Source organism: Dreissena polymorpha, chromosome 9 (assembly GCF_020536995.1).
Source record: "Dreissena polymorpha isolate Duluth1 chromosome 9, UMN_Dpol_1.0, whole genome shotgun sequence".
NCBI lineage: Eukaryota > Metazoa > Mollusca > Bivalvia > Myida > Dreissenidae > Dreissena > Dreissena polymorpha.
In genome coordinates, this window is record NC_068363.1 from 14019309 (window position 1) to 14037031 (window position 17723).

The window sequence follows — 17723 nt, forward strand, 5'->3', positions numbered from 1 at the left end:
TTTTAAGAAAAGGTATGGTTGTGGGGGTCTCTATGTGCCAAAATGTTGCATTTATTTTCGCTCAAAGTTGTCGCTTTTACATTGAATTATATAGGAAAACTATTTAGTGTTATATGACCTAAACGCAAAACCAGGGCTAGTCACAAAGGAGCTGTATTAACAGAAAATCATCATTTTTAGTGGATATAACGCGTTTTGGCAAATTTCACGGAATAAATGCGTTTGTTTCACGAATTTTAGGAGCATCGTGAGTTTTTAAGAAAAAAATACGTTTTCAGAGAAAAATAAGAAAAAAAAAAACGTACAAAAAAACACGTCTTGAGCATCTCAAATCGCAACAATTGTGCTGTGAAAGAGCTCATGAACACGTTTTAATAGTTGTTTACTTTTTTCTACATAGCTTGTAACAATATTCCAGTATTTAGACCGATTGTAATTATTTAGGGTAATCGTTTTACGCCTGAACGCCCGTTATAAATCAAAGCTCCGAAACGCGAAAGCCACATGGCTTATCAGGCGTTATAATAAAATGCATTTTCAAGCATTTCTACGTGAAAGATCGGTCTGAAAAATTGCATGTACATAGAAAATAGGTTTAAAGTATCGAGAAGTGCTTATTTCCCGCGATGTTAACAGTAAACGTTGTCTTAAACGCAAAACCAGGCCTAGTCACAAAGGAGCTGTATTAACAGAAAATCATCATTTTTTAGTGGGATGGGATATAACGCGTTTTGGCAAATTTCACGGAAATAAATGCGTTTGTTTCACGAATTTTAGGAGCATCGTGAGTTTTTAAGAAAAAAATACGTTTCAGAGAAGAAAAAAAAAAAAAAAAAACGTACAAAAAACACGTCTTGAGCATCTCAAATCGCAACAATTTGTGCTGAAAGAGCTCATGAACACGTTTTAATAGTTGTTTACTTCTTTTTCTACATAGCTTGTAACAATATTCCAGTATTTAGACGATTGTAAATTATTTAGGGTAATCGTTTTACGCCTGAACGCCCGTTATAAATCAAAGCTCCGAACGCGAAAGCCACATGGCTTATCAGGCGTTATAATAAAATGCATTTTCAAGCCATTTCTACGTGAAAGATCGGTCTGAAAATGGCATGTACATAGAAAATAGGTTTATAAGTATCGAGAAGTGCTTATTTCCCGCGATGTTAACAGTAAACGTTGTCTTATAGGTTACAATACACTAAATGATCGCTTCATGTAGGGCTGTACTCTCTAAAAAAATATCATAGTTGACAGGAAGGCATGTTTTACACTTTTTACCATTATTCGGGTGTTATCTTGCGGAGATAATGGTAGGGCATGAATAGGTGTTCACTACTGAATCCCTGAAATATGATACACTTGAAGACTATAGTAAACCATTGCACTAGAAAAGGTTACATTCCACTAAGAAACGGCCGATAAAAAAGTTTGCAAAAACAGTCGATTTTGATTGTGTCAAGTTCTTTCTTGCATTGTACATGACATATCTTTTTATTGCATAAATCGATTCCGCTTAGAATGGCTTTTAAGAAAAGGTATGGTTGTGGGGGGTCTCTATGTGCAAAAGTTGCATTTATTTTCGCTCAAAGTTGTCGCTTTTACATTGAATTATATAGGAAAACTATTTAGTGTATTATGACCTAAACGCAAAACCAGGCCTAGTCACAAAGGAGCTGTATTAACAGAAAATCATCATTTTTTTAGTGGGATATAACGCGTTTTGGCAAATTTCACGGAATAAATGCGTTTGTTTCACGAATTTTAGGAGCATCGTGAGTTGTTTTTAAGAAAAAAATACGTTTTCAGAGAAAAATAAGAAAAAAATCGTACAAAAACACGTCTTGAGCATCTCAAATCGCCTACAATTTGTGCTGAAAGAGCTCATGAACACGTTTTAATAGTTTTTTACTTCTTTTTCTATATAGCTTTGTAACAATATTCCAGTATTAGACCGATTGTACTTATTTAGGGTAATCGTTTTACGCCTGAACGCCCGTTATAATTCAAAGCTCCGAACGCGAAAGCCACATGGCTTATCAGGCGTTATAATAAATGCATTTTCAAGCATTTCGACGTGAAAGATCGGTCTGAAAATTGGCATGTACATAGAAAATAGGTTTATAAGTATCGAGAAGTGCTTATTTCCCGCGATGTTAACAGTAAACGTTTGTGTTAAAGGTTACAATACACTAATGATCGCTTTATGTAGGGCTGTACTCTCTAAAAAATATCATAGTTGACCAGGAAGGCATGTTTTACACGTGTTATCTTGCGGAGATAATGGTAGGGCATGAATAGGTGTTCACTACTGAATCCCTGAAATATGATACACTTGAAGACTATAGTAAACCATTGCACTAGAAAAGGTTACATTCCACTAAGAAACGGCCGATAAAAAAAGTTGCAAAAACAGTCGATTTTGATTTGTGTCAAGTTCTTCTTGCATTGTACATGACATATCTTTTTTATTGCATAAATCGATTCCGCTTAGAATGGCTTTTAAGAAAAGGTATGGTTGTGGGGGTCTCTATGTGCAAAATGTTGCATTTATTTTCGCTCAAAGTTGTCGCTTTTACATTGAATTATATAGGAAATCTATTTAGTGTATTATGACCTAAACGCAAAACCAGGCCTAGTCACAAAGGAGCTGTATTAACAGAAATCATCATTTTTTTAGTGGGATTTAACGCGTTTTGGCAAATTCACGGAATAAATGCGTTTGTTTCACGAATTTAGGAGCATCGTGAGTTTTTTAAGAAAAAAAATACGTTTTCAGAGAAAAATAAGGGAAAAAAACGTACAAAAACACGTCTTGAGCATCTCAAATCGCAACAATTTGTGCTGAAAGAGCTGATGAACACGTTTTAATAGTTGTTTACTTCTTTTTCTACATAGCTTGTAACCATATTCCAGTATTTAGACCGATTGTAATTATTTAGGGTAATCGTTTTACGCCTGAACGCCCGTATAAATCAAAGCTCCGAACGCGAAAGCCACATGGCTTATCAGGCGTTATAATAAATGCATTTTCAAGCATTTCTACGTGAAAGATCGGTCTGAAAATTGGCATGTACATAGAAAATAGGTTTATAAGTATCGAGAAGTGCTTATTTCCCGCGATGTTAACAGTAAACGTTGTGTTAAAGGTTACAATACACTAAATGATCGCTTTATGTAGGGCTGTACTCTCTAAAAAAATATCATAGTTGACAGGAAGGCATGTTTTACACTTTTTACCATTATTCGGGTGTTATCGTGCGGAGATAATGGTAGGGCTATGAATAGGTGTTCACTACTGAATCCCTGAAATATGATACACTTGAAGACTATAGTAAACCATTGCACTAGAAAAGGTTACATTCCACTAAGAAACGGCCGATAAAAAAAGTTGCAAAAACAGTCGATTTTGATTTGTGTCAAGTTCTTTCTTGCATTGTACATGACATATCTTTTTTATTGCATAAATCGATTCCGCTTAGAATGGCTTTTAAGAAAGGTATGGTTGTGGGGGTCTCTATGTGCAAAATGTTGCATTTATTTTCGCTCAAAGTTGTCGCTTTACATTGAATTATATAGGAAAACTATTTAGTGTATTATGACCTAAACGCAAAACCAGGCCTAGTCACAAAGGAGCTGTATTAACAGAAAATCATCATTTTTTAGTGGGATATAACACGTTTTGGCAAATTTTCACGGAATTAAATGCGTTTGTTTCACGAATTTATAGGAGCATCGTGAGTTTTTAAGAAAAAAATACGTTTTCAGAGAAAAATAAGAAAAAAAACGTACAAAAACACGTCTTGAGCATCTCAAATCGCAACAATTTGTGCTGAAAGAGCTCATGAACACGTTTTAATAGTTGTTTACTTCTTTTTCTACATAGCTTGTAACAATATTCCAGTATTTAGACCGATTGTAATTATTTAGGGTAATCGTTTTACGCCTGAACGACCGTTATAAATCAAAGCTCCGAACGCGAAAGCCACATGGCTTATCAGGCGTTATAATAAAATGCATTTTCAAGCATTTCTACGTGAAAGATCGGTCTGAAAATTTGCATGTACATAGAAAATAGGTTATAAGTATCGAGAAGTGCTTATTTCCCGCGATGTTAACAGTAAACGTTGTCTTAAACGCAAAACCAGGCCTAGTCACAAAGGAGCTGTATTAACAGAAAATCATCATTTTTTTAGTGGGATATAACGCGTTTTGGCAAATTTCACGGAAATAAATGCGTTTGTTTCACGAAATTTAGGAGCATCGTGAGTTTTTAAGAAAAAAATACGTTTTCAGAGAAAAATAAGAAAAAAAAAACGTACAAAAACACGTCTTGAGCATCTCAAATCGCAACAATTTGTGCTGAAAGAGCTCATGAACACGTTTTAATAGTTGTTTACTTCTTTTTCTACATAGCTTGTAACAATATTCCAGTATTTAGACCGATTGTAATTATTTAGGGTAATCGTTTTACGCCTGAACGCCCGTTATAAATCAAAGCTCCGAACGCGAAAGCCACATGGCTTATCAGGCGTTATAATAAAATGCATTTTCAAGCATTTCTACGTGAAAGATCGGTCTGAAAATTGGCATGTACATAGAAAATAGGTTATAAGTATCGAGAAGTGCTTATTTCCCGCGATGTTAACAGTAAACGTTGTCTTATAGGTTACAATACACTAAATGATCGCTTCATGTAGGGCTGTACTCTCTAAAAAAATATCATAGTTGACAGGAAGGCATGTTTTACACTTTTTACCATTATTCGGGTGTTATCTTGCGGAGATAATGGTAGGGCATGAATAGGTGTTCACTACTGAATCCCTGAAATATGATACACTTGAAGACTATAGTAAACCATTGCACTAGAAAAGGTTACATTCCACTAAGAAACGGCCGATAAAAAAAGTTGCAAAAACAGTCGATTTTGATTTGTGTCAAGTTCTTTCTTGCATTGTACATGACATATCTTTTTTATTGCATAAATCGATTCCGCTTAGAATGGCTTTTAAGAAAAGGTATGGTTGTGGGGGTCTCTATGTGCAAAATGTTGCATTTATTTTCGCTCAAAGTTGTCGCTTTTACATTGAATTATATAGGAAAACTATTTAGTGTATTATGACCTAAACGCAAAACCAGGCCTAGTCACAAGGAGCTGTATTAACAGAAAATCATCATTTTTTTAGTGGGATATAACGCGTTTTTGGCAAATTTCACGGAATAAATGCGTTTGTTCACGAATTTTAGGAGCATCGTGAGTTTTAAGAAAAAAATACGTTTTTCAGAGAAAAATAAGAAAAAAATCGTACAAAAACACGTCTTTGAGCATCTCAAATCGCTACAATTTGTGCTGAAAGAGCTCATGAACACGTTTTAATAGTTTTTTACTTCTTTTTCTATATAGCTTGTAACAATATTCCAGTATTTAGGACCGATTGTAATTATTTAGGGTAATCGTTTTTACGCCTGAACGCCCGTTATAATTCAAAGCTCCGAACGCGAAAGCCACATGGCTTATCAGGCGTTATAATAAAATGCATTTTCAAGCATTTCGACGTGAAAGATCGGTCTGAAAATTGGCATGTACATAGAAAATAGGTTTATAAGTATCGAGAAGTGCTTATTTCCCGCGATGTTAACAGTAAACGTTGTGTTAAAGGTTACAATACACTAATGATCGCTTTATGTAGGGCTGTACTCTCTAAAAAAATATCATAGTTGACAGGAAGGCATGTTTTACACGTGTTATCTTGCGGAGATAATGGTAGGGCATGAATAGGTGTTCACTACTGAATCCCTGAAATATGATACACTTGAAGACTATAGTAAACCATTGCACTAGAAAAGGTTACATTCCACTAAGAAACGGCCGATAAAAAAAGTTGCAAAAACAGTCGATTTTGATTTGTGTCAAGTTCTTTCTTGCATTGTACATGACATATCTTTTTTATTGCATAAATCGATTCCGCTTAGAATGGCTTTTAAGAAAAGGTATGGTTGTGGGGGTCTCTATGTGCAAAATGTTGCATTTATTTTCGCTCAAAGTTGTCGCTTTTACATTGAATTATATAGGAAATCTATTTAGTGTATTATGACCTAAACGCAAAACCAGGCCTAGTCACAAAGGAGCTGTATTAACAGAAAATCATCATTTTTTTAGTGGGATTTAACGCGTTTTGGCAAATTCACGGAATAAATGCGTTTGTTTCACGAATTTTAGGAGCATCGTGAGTTTTTAAGAAAAAAAATACGTTTTCAGAGAAAAATAAGGGAAAAAAACGTACAAAAACACGTCTTGAGCATCTCAAATCGCAACAATTTGTGCTGAAAGAGCTGATGAACACGTTTTAATAGTTGTTTACTTCTTTTTCTACATAGCTTGTAACAATATTCCAGTATTTAGACCGATTGTAATTATTTAGGGTAATCGTTTTACGCCTGAACGCCCGTTATAAATCAAAGCTCCGAACGCGAAAGCCACATGGCTTATCAGGCGTTATAATAAAATGCATTTTCAAGCATTTCTACGTGAAAGATCGGTCTGAAAATTGGCATGTACATAGAAAATAGGTTTATAAGTATCGAGAAGTGCTTATTTCCCGCGATGTTAACAGTAAACGTTGTGTTAAAGGTTACAATACACTAAATGATCGCTTTATGTAGGGCTGTACTCTCTAAAAAAATATCATAGTTGACAGGAAGGCATGTTTTACACTTTTTACCATTATTCGGGTGTTATCGTGCGGAGATAATGGTAGGGCATGAATAGGTGTTCACTACTGAATCCCTGAAATATGATACACTTGAAGACTATAGTAAACCATTGCACTAGAAAAGGTTACATTCCACTAAGAAACGGCCGATAAAAAAAGTTGCAAAAACAGTCGATTTTGATTTGTGTCAAGTTCTTTCTTGCATTGTACATGACATATCTTTTTTATTGCATAAATCGATTCCGCTTAGAATGGCTTTTTAAGAAAAGGTATGGTTGTGGGGGTCTCTATGTGCAAAATGTTGCATTTATTTTCGCTCAAAGTTGTCGCTTTTACATTGAATTATATAGGAAAACTATTTAGTGTATTATGACCTAAACGCAAAACCAGGCCTAGTCACAAAGGAGCTGTATTAACAGAAAATCATCATTTTTTAGTGGGATATAACACGTTTTGGCAAATTTCACGGAATAAATGCGTTTGTTTCACGAATTTATAGGAGCATCGTGAGTTTTTAAGAAAAAAATACGTTTTCAGAGAAAAATAAGAAAAAAAAACGTACAAAAACACGTCTTGAGCATCTCAAATCGCAACAATTTGTGCTGAAAGAGCTCATGAACACGTTTTAATAGTTGTTTACTTCTTTTTCTACATAGCTTGTAACAATATTCCAGTATTTAGACCGATTGTAATTATTTAGGGTAATCGTTTTACGCCTGAACGACCGTTATAAATCAAAGCTCCGAACGCGAAAGCCACATGGCTTATCAGGCGTTATAATAAAATGCATTTTCAAGCATTTCTACGTGAAAGATCGGTCTGAAAATTTGCATGTACATAGAAAATAGGTTTATAAGTATCGAGAAGTGCTTATTTCCCGCGATGTTAACAGTAAACGTTGTCTTAAACGCAAAACCAGGCCTAGTCACAAAGGAGCTGTATTAACAGAAAATCATCATTTTTTTAGTGGGATATAACGCGTTTTGGCAAATTTCACGGAATAAATGCGTTTGTTTCACGAAATTTAGGAGCATCGTGAGTTTTTAAGAAAAAAATACGTTTTCAGAGAAAAATAAGAAAAAAAAAACGTACAAAAACACGTCTTGAGCATCTCAAATCGCAACAATTTGTGCTGAAAGAGCTCATGAACACGTTTTAATAGTTGTTTACTTCTTTTTCTACATAGCTTGTAACAATATTCCAGTATTTAGACCGATTGTAATTATTTAGGGTAATCGTTTTACGCCTGAACGCCCGTTATAAATCAAAGCTCCGAACGCGAAAGCCACATGGCTTATCAGGCGTTATAATAAAATGCATTTTCAAGCATTTCTACGTGAAAGATCGGTCTGAAAATTGGCATGTACATAGAAAATAGGTTTATAAGTATCGAGAAGTGCTTATTTCCCGCGATGTTAACAGTAAACGTTGTCTTATAGGTTACAATACACTAAATGATCGCTTCATGTAGGGCTGTACTCTCTAAAAAAATATCATAGTTGACAGGAAGGCATGTTTTACACTTTTTACCATTATTCGGGTGTTATCTTGCGGAGATAATGGTAGGGCATGAATAGGTGTTCACTACTGAATCCCTGAAATATGATACACTTGAAGACTATAGTAAACCATTGCACTAGAAAAGGTTACATTCCACTAAGAAACGGCCGATAAAAAAAGTTGCAAAAACAGTCGATTTTGATTTGTGTCAAGTTCTTTCTTGCATTGTACATGACATATCTTTTTTATTGCATAAATCGATTCCGCTTAGAATGGCTTTTAAGAAAAGGTATGGTTGTGGGGGTCTCTATGTGCAAAATGTTGCATTTATTTTCGCTCAAAGTTGTCGCTTTTACATTGAATTATATAGGAAAACTATTTAGTGTATTATGACCTAAACGCAAAACCAGGCCTAGTCACAAAGGAGCTGTATTAACAGAAAATCATCATTTTTTTAGTGGGATATAACGCGTTTTGGCAAATTTCACGGAATAAATGCGTTTGTTTCACGAATTTTAGGAGCATCGTGAGTTTTTAAGAAAAAAATACGTTTTCAGAGAAAAATAAGAAAAAAATCGTACAAAAACACGTCTTGAGCATCTCAAATCGCTACAATTTGTGCTGAAAGAGCTCATGAACACGTTTTAATAGTTTTTTACTTCTTTTTCTATATAGCTTGTAACAATATTCCAGTATTTAGACCGATTGTAATTATTTAGGGTAATCGTTTTACGCCTGAACGCCCGTTATAATTCAAAGCTCCGAACGCGAAAGCCACATGGCTTATCAGGCGTTATAATAAAATGCATTTTCAAGCATTTCGACGTGAAAGATCGGTCTGAAAATTGGCATGTACATAGAAAATAGGTTTATAAGTATCGAGAAGTGCTTATTTCCCGCGATGTTAACAGTAAACGTTGTGTTAAAGGTTACAATACACTAAATGATCGCTTTATGTAGGGCTGTACTCTCTAAAAAAATATCATAGTTGACAGGAAGGCATGTTTTACACGTGTTATCTTGCGGAGATAATGGTAGGGCATGAATAGGTGTTCACTACTGAATCCCTGAAATATGATACACTTGAAGACTATAGTAAACCATTGCACTAGAAAAGGTTACATTCCACTAAGAAACGGCCGATAAAAAAAGTTGCAAAAACAGTCGATTTTGATTTGTGTCAAGTTCTTTCTTGCATTGTACATGACATATCTTTTTTATTGCATAAATCGATTCCGCTTAGAATGGCTTTTAAGAAAAGGTATGGTTGTGGGGGTCTCTATGTGCAAAATGTTGCATTTATTTTCGCTCAAAGTTGTCGCTTTTACATTGAATTATATAGGAAATCTATTTAGTGTATTATGACCTAAACGCAAAACCAGGCCTAGTCACAAAGGAGCTGTATTAACAGAAAATCATCATTTTTTTAGTGGGATTTAACGCGTTTTGGCAAATTCACGGAATAAATGCGTTTGTTTCACGAATTTTAGGAGCATCGTGAGTTTTTAAGAAAAAAAATACGTTTTCAGAGAAAAATAAGGGAAAAAAAACGTACAAAAACACGTCTTGAGCATCTCAAATCGCAACAATTTGTGCTGAAAGAGCTGATGAACACGTTTTAATAGTTGTTTACTTCTTTTTCTACATAGCTTGTAACAATATTCCAGTATTTAGACCGATTGTAATTATTTAGGGTAATCGTTTTACGCCTGAACGCCCGTTATAAATCAAAGCTCCGAACGCGAAAGCCACATGGCTTATCAGGCGTTATAATAAAATGCATTTTCAAGCATTTCTACGTGAAAGATCGGTCTGAAAATTGGCATGTACATAGAAAATAGGTTTATAAGTATCGAGAAGTGCTTATTTCCCGCGATGTTAACAGTAAACGTTGTGTTAAAGGTTACAATACACTAAATGATCGCTTTATGTAGGGCTGTACTCTCTAAAAAAATATCATAGTTGACAGGAAGGCATGTTTTACACTTTTTACCATTATTCGGGTGTTATCGTGCGGAGATAATGGTAGGGCATGAATAGGTGTTCACTACTGAATCCCTGAAATATGATACACTTGAAGACTATAGTAAACCATTGCACTAGAAAAGGTTACATTCCACTAAGAAACGGCCGATAAAAAAAGTTGCAAAAACAGTCGATTTTGATTTGTGTCAAGTTCTTTCTTGCATTGTACATGACATATCTTTTTTATTGCATAAATCGATTCCGCTTAGAATGGCTTTTAAGAAAAGGTATGGTTGTGGGGGTCTCTATGTGCAAAATGTTGCATTTATTTTCGCTCAAAGTTGTCGCTTTTACATTGAATTATATAGGAAAACTATTTAGTGTATTATGACCTAAACGCAAAACCAGGCCTAGTCACAAAGGAGCTGTATTAACAGAAAATCATCATTTTTTAGTGGGATATAACACGTTTTGGCAAATTTCACGGAATAAATGCGTTTGTTTCACGAATTTATAGGAGCATCGTGAGTTTTTAAGAAAAAAATACGTTTTCAGAGAAAAATAAGAAAAAAAAACGTACAAAAACACGTCTTGAGCATCTCAAATCGCAACAATTTGTGCTGAAAGAGCTCATGAACACGTTTTAATAGTTGTTTACTTCTTTTTCTACATAGCTTGTAACAATATTCCAGTATTTAGACCGATTGTAATTATTTAGGGTAATCGTTTTACGCCTGAACGACCGTTATAAATCAAAGCTCCGAACGCGAAAGCCACATGGCTTATCAGGCGTTATAATAAAATGCATTTTCAAGCATTTCTACGTGAAAGATCGGTCTGAAAATTTGCATGTACATAGAAAATAGGTTTATAAGTATCGAGAAGTGCTTATTTCCCGCGATGTTAACAGTAAACGTTGTCTTAAACGCAAAACCAGGCCTAGTCACAAAGGAGCTGTATTAACAGAAAATCATCATTTTTTTAGTGGGATATAACGCGTTTTGGCAAATTTCACGGAATAAATGCGTTTGTTTCACGAAATTTAGGAGCATCGTGAGTTTTTAAGAAAAAAATACGTTTTCAGAGAAAAATAAGAAAAAAAAAAACGTACAAAAACACGTCTTGAGCATCTCAAATCGCAACAATTTGTGCTGAAAGAGCTCATGAACACGTTTTAATAGTTGTTTACTTCTTTTTCTACATAGCTTGTAACAATATTCCAGTATTTAGACCGATTGTAATTATTTAGGGTAATCGTTTTACGCCTGAACGCCCGTTATAAATCAAAGCTCCGAACGCGAAAGCCACATGGCTTATCAGGCGTTATAATAAAATGCATTTTCAAGCATTTCTACGTGAAAGATCGGTCTGAAAATTGGCATGTACATAGAAAATAGGTTTATAAGTATCGAGAAGTGCTTATTTCCCGCGATGTTAACAGTAAACGTTGTCTTATAGGTTACAATACACTAAATGATCGCTTCATGTAGGGCTGTACTCTCTAAAAAAATATCATAGTTGACAGGAAGGCATGTTTTACACTTTTTACCATTATTCGGGTGTTATCTTGCGGAGATAATGGTAGGGCATGAATAGGTGTTCACTACTGAATCCCTGAAATATGATACACTTGAAGACTATAGTAAACCATTGCACTAGAAAAGGTTACATTCCACTAAGAAACGGCCGATAAAAAAAGTTGCAAAAACAGTCGATTTTGATTTGTGTCAAGTTCTTTCTTGCATTGTACATGACATATCTTTTTTATTGCATAAATCGATTCCGCTTAGAATGGCTTTTAAGAAAAGGTATGGTTGTGGGGGTCTCTATGTGCAAAATGTTGCATTTATTTTCGCTCAAAGTTGTCGCTTTTACATTGAATTATATAGGAAAACTATTTAGTGTATTATGACCTAAACGCAAAACCAGGCCTAGTCACAAAGGAGCTGTATTAACAGAAAATCATCATTTTTTTAGTGGGATATAACGCGTTTTGGCAAATTTCACGGAATAAATGCGTTTGTTTCACGAATTTTAGGAGCATCGTGAGTTTTTAAGAAAAAAATACGTTTTTCAGAGAAAAATAAGAAAAAAATCGTACAAAAACACGTCTTGAGCATCTCAAATCGCTACAATTTGTGCTGAAAGAGCTCATGAACACGTTTTAATAGTTTTTTACTTCTTTTTCTATATAGCTTGTAACAATATTCCAGTATTTAGACCGATTGTAATTATTTAGGGTAATCGTTTTACGCCTGAACGCCCGTTATAATTCAAAGCTCCGAACGCGAAAGCCACATGGCTTATCAGGCGTTATAATAAAATGCATTTTCAAGCATTTCGACGTGAAAGATCGGTCTGAAAATTGGCATGTACATAGAAAATAGGTTTATAAGTATCGAGAAGTGCTTATTTCCCGCGATGTTAACAGTAAACGTTGTGTTAAAGGTTACAATACACTAAATGATCGCTTTATGTAGGGCTGTACTCTCTAAAAAAATATCATAGTTGACAGGAAGGCATGTTTTACACGTGTTATCTTGCGGAGATAATGGTAGGGCATGAATAGGTGTTCACTACTGAATCCCTGAAATATGATACACTTGAAGACTATAGTAAACCATTGCACTAGAAAAGGTTACATTCCACTAAGAAACGGCCGATAAAAAAAGTTGCAAAAACAGTCGATTTTGATTTGTGTCAAGTTCTTTCTTGCATTGTACATGACATATCTTTTTTATTGCATAAATCGATTCCGCTTAGAATGGCTTTTAAGAAAAGGTATGGTTGTGGGGGTCTCTATGTGCAAAATGTTGCATTTATTTTCGCTCAAAGTTGTCGCTTTTACATTGAATTATATAGGAAATCTATTTAGTGTATTATGACCTAAACGCAAAACCAGGCCTAGTCACAAAGGAGCTGTATTAACAGAAAATCATCATTTTTTTAGTGGGATTTAACGCGTTTTGGCAAATTCACGGAATAAATGCGTTTGTTTCACGAATTTTAGGAGCATCGTGAGTTTTTAAGAAAAAAAATACGTTTTCAGAGAAAAATAAGGGAAAAAAAACGTACAAAAACACGTCTTGAGCATCTCAAATCGCAACAATTTGTGCTGAAAGAGCTGATGAACACGTTTTAATAGTTGTTTACTTCTTTTTCTACATAGCTTGTAACAATATTCCAGTATTTAGACCGATTGTAATTATTTAGGGTAATCGTTTTACGCCTGAACGCCCGTTATAAATCAAAGCTCCGAACGCGAAAGCCACATGGCTTATCAGGCGTTATAATAAAATGCATTTTCAAGCATTTCTACGTGAAAGATCGGTCTGAAAATTGGCATGTACATAGAAAATAGGTTTATAAGTATCGAGAAGTGCTTATTTCCCGCGATGTTAACAGTAAACGTTGTGTTAAAGGTTACAATACACTAAATGATCGCTTTATGTAGGGCTGTACTCTCTAAAAAAATATCATAGTTGACAGGAAGGCATGTTTTACACTTTTTACCATTATTCGGGTGTTATCGTGCGGAGATAATGGTAGGGCATGAATAGGTGTTCACTACTGAATCCCTGAAATATGATACACTTGAAGACTATAGTAAACCATTGCACTAGAAAAGGTTACATTCCACTAAGAAACGGCCGATAAAAAAAGTTGCAAAAACAGTCGATTTTGATTTGTGTCAAGTTCTTTCTTGCATTGTACATGACATATCTTTTTTATTGCATAAATCGATTCCGCTTAGAATGGCTTTTAAGAAAAGGTATGGTTGTGGGGGTCTCTATGTGCAAAATGTTGCATTTATTTTCGCTCAAAGTTGTCGCTTTTACATTGAATTATATAGGAAAACTATTTAGTGTATTATGACCTTAAAGCTTAAAAATAATCGCGTTTGTCGAATTGTATGGACCGTACCAAGATTTCTTACATAAAGTCAAAAATACATCACTCATTGTATGAGCATGGATGGCCGAGTGGTCTAAGCGGTAGACTTTTACCTCCAGGGGTCAATGGTTCGAGCCCAGTTGAGGGTTACTTTTGTAATTTTATTCTTGTTATCAATATTCAATAAACAGGCTCCATCAAACAGGGTAAGTTATAATATATTCTTGGGTGCAGTTTATGCTTCAAAAGGAGCCACTTTTCATGCCATTCTATTGCTGTAATATTCACTAAACACGTTGCAATGACTGTTATGTTTGAAATCATAAATTTAAAACCTGCTGAATTTTGAGGACTTTAACAATTTAAAATAAAATGCTGTGAACATTCCAAGGAAACTTACATGTAATGTGTGAGAGGATTAATCAGGGATGAAATAAAATGGCGTCCGAAGGATTCAACTTTTGGAGGAGGACGTCATGGTATCTTGGACATTTGGCATTTTCATATATTTATTTATCAGTAGATACTGAAAATGCTGAATGTGCTTATCGCAGCATCAAAGTAAAACTGGTGAGATTTTTACAGTTTATTTCTCTTGACATAATATTGTATGTTTTCCATTAAATTTATATGCTCATTTTTTATATAATTTAGAAAAAAATGTATTCATAACCAGAATAGTTGATGCATGTATAAATAAAAAGATACATGAACAGTGTGTTTTACTTTTTTTATGTCGCCCACCACTTATAGTGGGGGACATATTATTTTTGTCCTGTCTGTTGGTTGCTTGGTTGGCTTGTGTGTTTGTGTGTTTGTTTGCTCCAACTTTAACATTTGCCATAACTTTTGCAATATTGAAGATAGCAACTTGATATGTGGCATGCATGTGTATCTCATCCTTCAATGTCAAAGGTCAAATATATGGGGACATAGTGTTTCACAAACACTTCGCTTGTTTTGTAATATAAAGGTGAATTATGTTGCACATGGCGTCAAATATTTAATTATGGTCACTGGTGTAGAGGATTGGGAATGCGTGGGTTTGATCCATACTCTGGGAGTGTTGTCATTATCTTCTCCATGGACACCAAGCAGGGGGGCATGCGTATACGGAAGCTTACCGCGTTTAAGTGAGAAAGTTGGAACAAAACTTCCAAGATGGCGTCGTTTTAGTGTTTTTCGTGAAGGAGTAGCGGATATTTTCACCCGGTAAGCCAGTTTATATTTATATTTCTTTTAAATGAATAAGCCCCCCTTTCGGCTCTATGGTGTTGTGCTCCCCTAGGTTTTTTGTTTCAATACCGTAGACATCGGAATAAAAAAAGTTATTGAAGCAAAACCGTCGACAAATTTGTTGTTTAATATCTTGACCTTTGAGATGTTGGATGTTCGAATATCATTTTCTCTCACAATAAACAGTATTTGTACATGTTTACAGTAAAATATAACATAAATCATTTTATTATCTCGACGCGTTTTTATGTCTATTAATTCATTTAATGCTGAATTATAACGGGTTAAACCCCTTTTTGGAAGTAAACTTCCTTTTAAGCACATGTTGGGACCTGATTTCCAAATGATAAACAGCTCTTTCCTATGTTAGAAGGTTTTATGCGAAATAACTTTCGCGAATGAATTCCGCATTGGTGCGAATGTTTTGGAAAACAATTTCATTTAAAGAAATCAAGAGTTATTTTTTTATTAATTGTTATATTATTAATTTGTATTATTATATGTTTTATCGCGTACTTAACGCTAACATTTAATGTGTGTAATATAAGACATTCGACGGTATTATTAACACTGTGTAATTCTTACCTGTTTATTTTAACACATATGGACATACTTATGTTTGAATATGCATCAAACGGAATACTATGCCTACTAAAGGGAATACTATGCTTACTAGTTCCCGATATTATATTATATATATATCGAGGATCCCAAGATTAAAAAAGACGGCGTAACGAAGTGTGTACCGCTCTAGAAAGCGAAAGGTTCATGAATACCCACCAATCAAACAAAAAAGATTACGTCGAAGTACCACGCCAAACAATCACATATACGTGCAATATCAGTGTCATGATAAACAAAAAAGAGTAAAGCCATTTCGATACTAGTATAAGGTTGCTGTAACCTAATACTGCCATTGTTACGATTCGGAATACATGAAGCAATTTGGAATACCTGACACCTGCTTAGAAGATGCATATCGGTGGATGTTGTTTTTTTTATGAAAACTTAAATATTAATTTTTTATTTAATACAATGACATTTGACACGTTTTACCATAACGATACTGATACAAGTATGTGACTTTGATGTGACACATTTTGAGCGACCTTCTTTTAAACCAGTTCTGAGTTGGTCACTATATTATAATCGCAAAAAGTGAATTTGTAGTGGATAGAAAGATTTGTGCAAATGCAATACACAATATGATTTCAGTAGAAGTGATCAATATATACATGTATTTTTTTTCTCTTTTATACATATGTGAATACATATTATTTAAGACTGTTGTATTGAGGGAATAAAGTATTGGTTCACTTAGAAAGATTATTTCGTTTGTTCCTAACATTGCCTTCTAAACGTAAGTAATGTTAATATGTCAAATGCATAACGAATTCATTCCGACCCAAATCATTTCTGTAAGTGCTGAATACAATTGAAAATGTATGCAGAGACATCGTTGGAAGAAATGACGTAACACAGATAATGGTTTATTTTCATTAAAAAGTGAGAAACTAGAATCATGACATATACGGAACAAAACGTGTAATTAAGTAGCACTAATAGCAATTATATATCAGACTTGTCTATGTAGAAATAATAAAATAAAACAAACAAAAAACACACATAATACATCAGGTGTAATTGTTTTGTTTGGTTCGTTTGTTTTATTTGCTGTTCTAGTCCGGCTCTGTTGAAGGACTCTTTCTTGCATATTCTACATTTAAACTCATGTGGTCCATGAATGGGGAATGGTATCCCAGTCCTCCGCTTATTTTAAATTTCTTATTACATAATTTTGTACTGCAACGAAAGATGCACTTATTATCGCCATTTAACCTTCATCATCTAGACAGTAAAAGAATGGTTCAAGAAAATTTCATATCAGAATAAGGTCGACACGTCATAAAATACATTTAATTAATTAAAATATTACTGAAAGGGCTGATAAACATTCTATTATCTCGTACATTAGCCACCCCACAACCCATCTTCTTTAAAATCGATGAATTGATTCAGTTGGTCGGCAGGTTTTGTGTACAGCATTTTTAGAATTCAACAGTAACATGATTAAGAAAACACTTATATTGCACCACATAAAATGCTAAAACTATAATATTGAAGTACACATATAAACTTTATTATAGATGGGTAGGTATTTCGTGTCAATCTCTTTCACATATGAAAGAGCTGTTGGTCATTTGTAAGTCATGTTATGCTTCTTAAAGTACATATAGATGCATAACTTAATTTAGATTAAGCAAAATAAAACACTAGGTATTTGCCAAGATTCATAGGAGTCAAATATATACGAGAAGTAAGAGCGTAATCGTGCGCAGCGAGACTTGCTCATATAGAATTGAACCTCTTATTGCTTTTTTTCGAAATAATTTCATGTCTCCGAACTAATATGCA

At 34.4% G+C, this 17723-nt stretch overlaps 1 protein-coding gene across 5 annotated transcripts in view; it reads left to right on the top strand.

The window, feature by feature from the left end:
- Positions 1-17723, top strand: part of LOC127844170 (uncharacterized) — a 295187-nt gene that overhangs the window by 171827 nt on the left and 105637 nt on the right. The gene's annotated exons all lie outside the window — the stretch shown is intronic.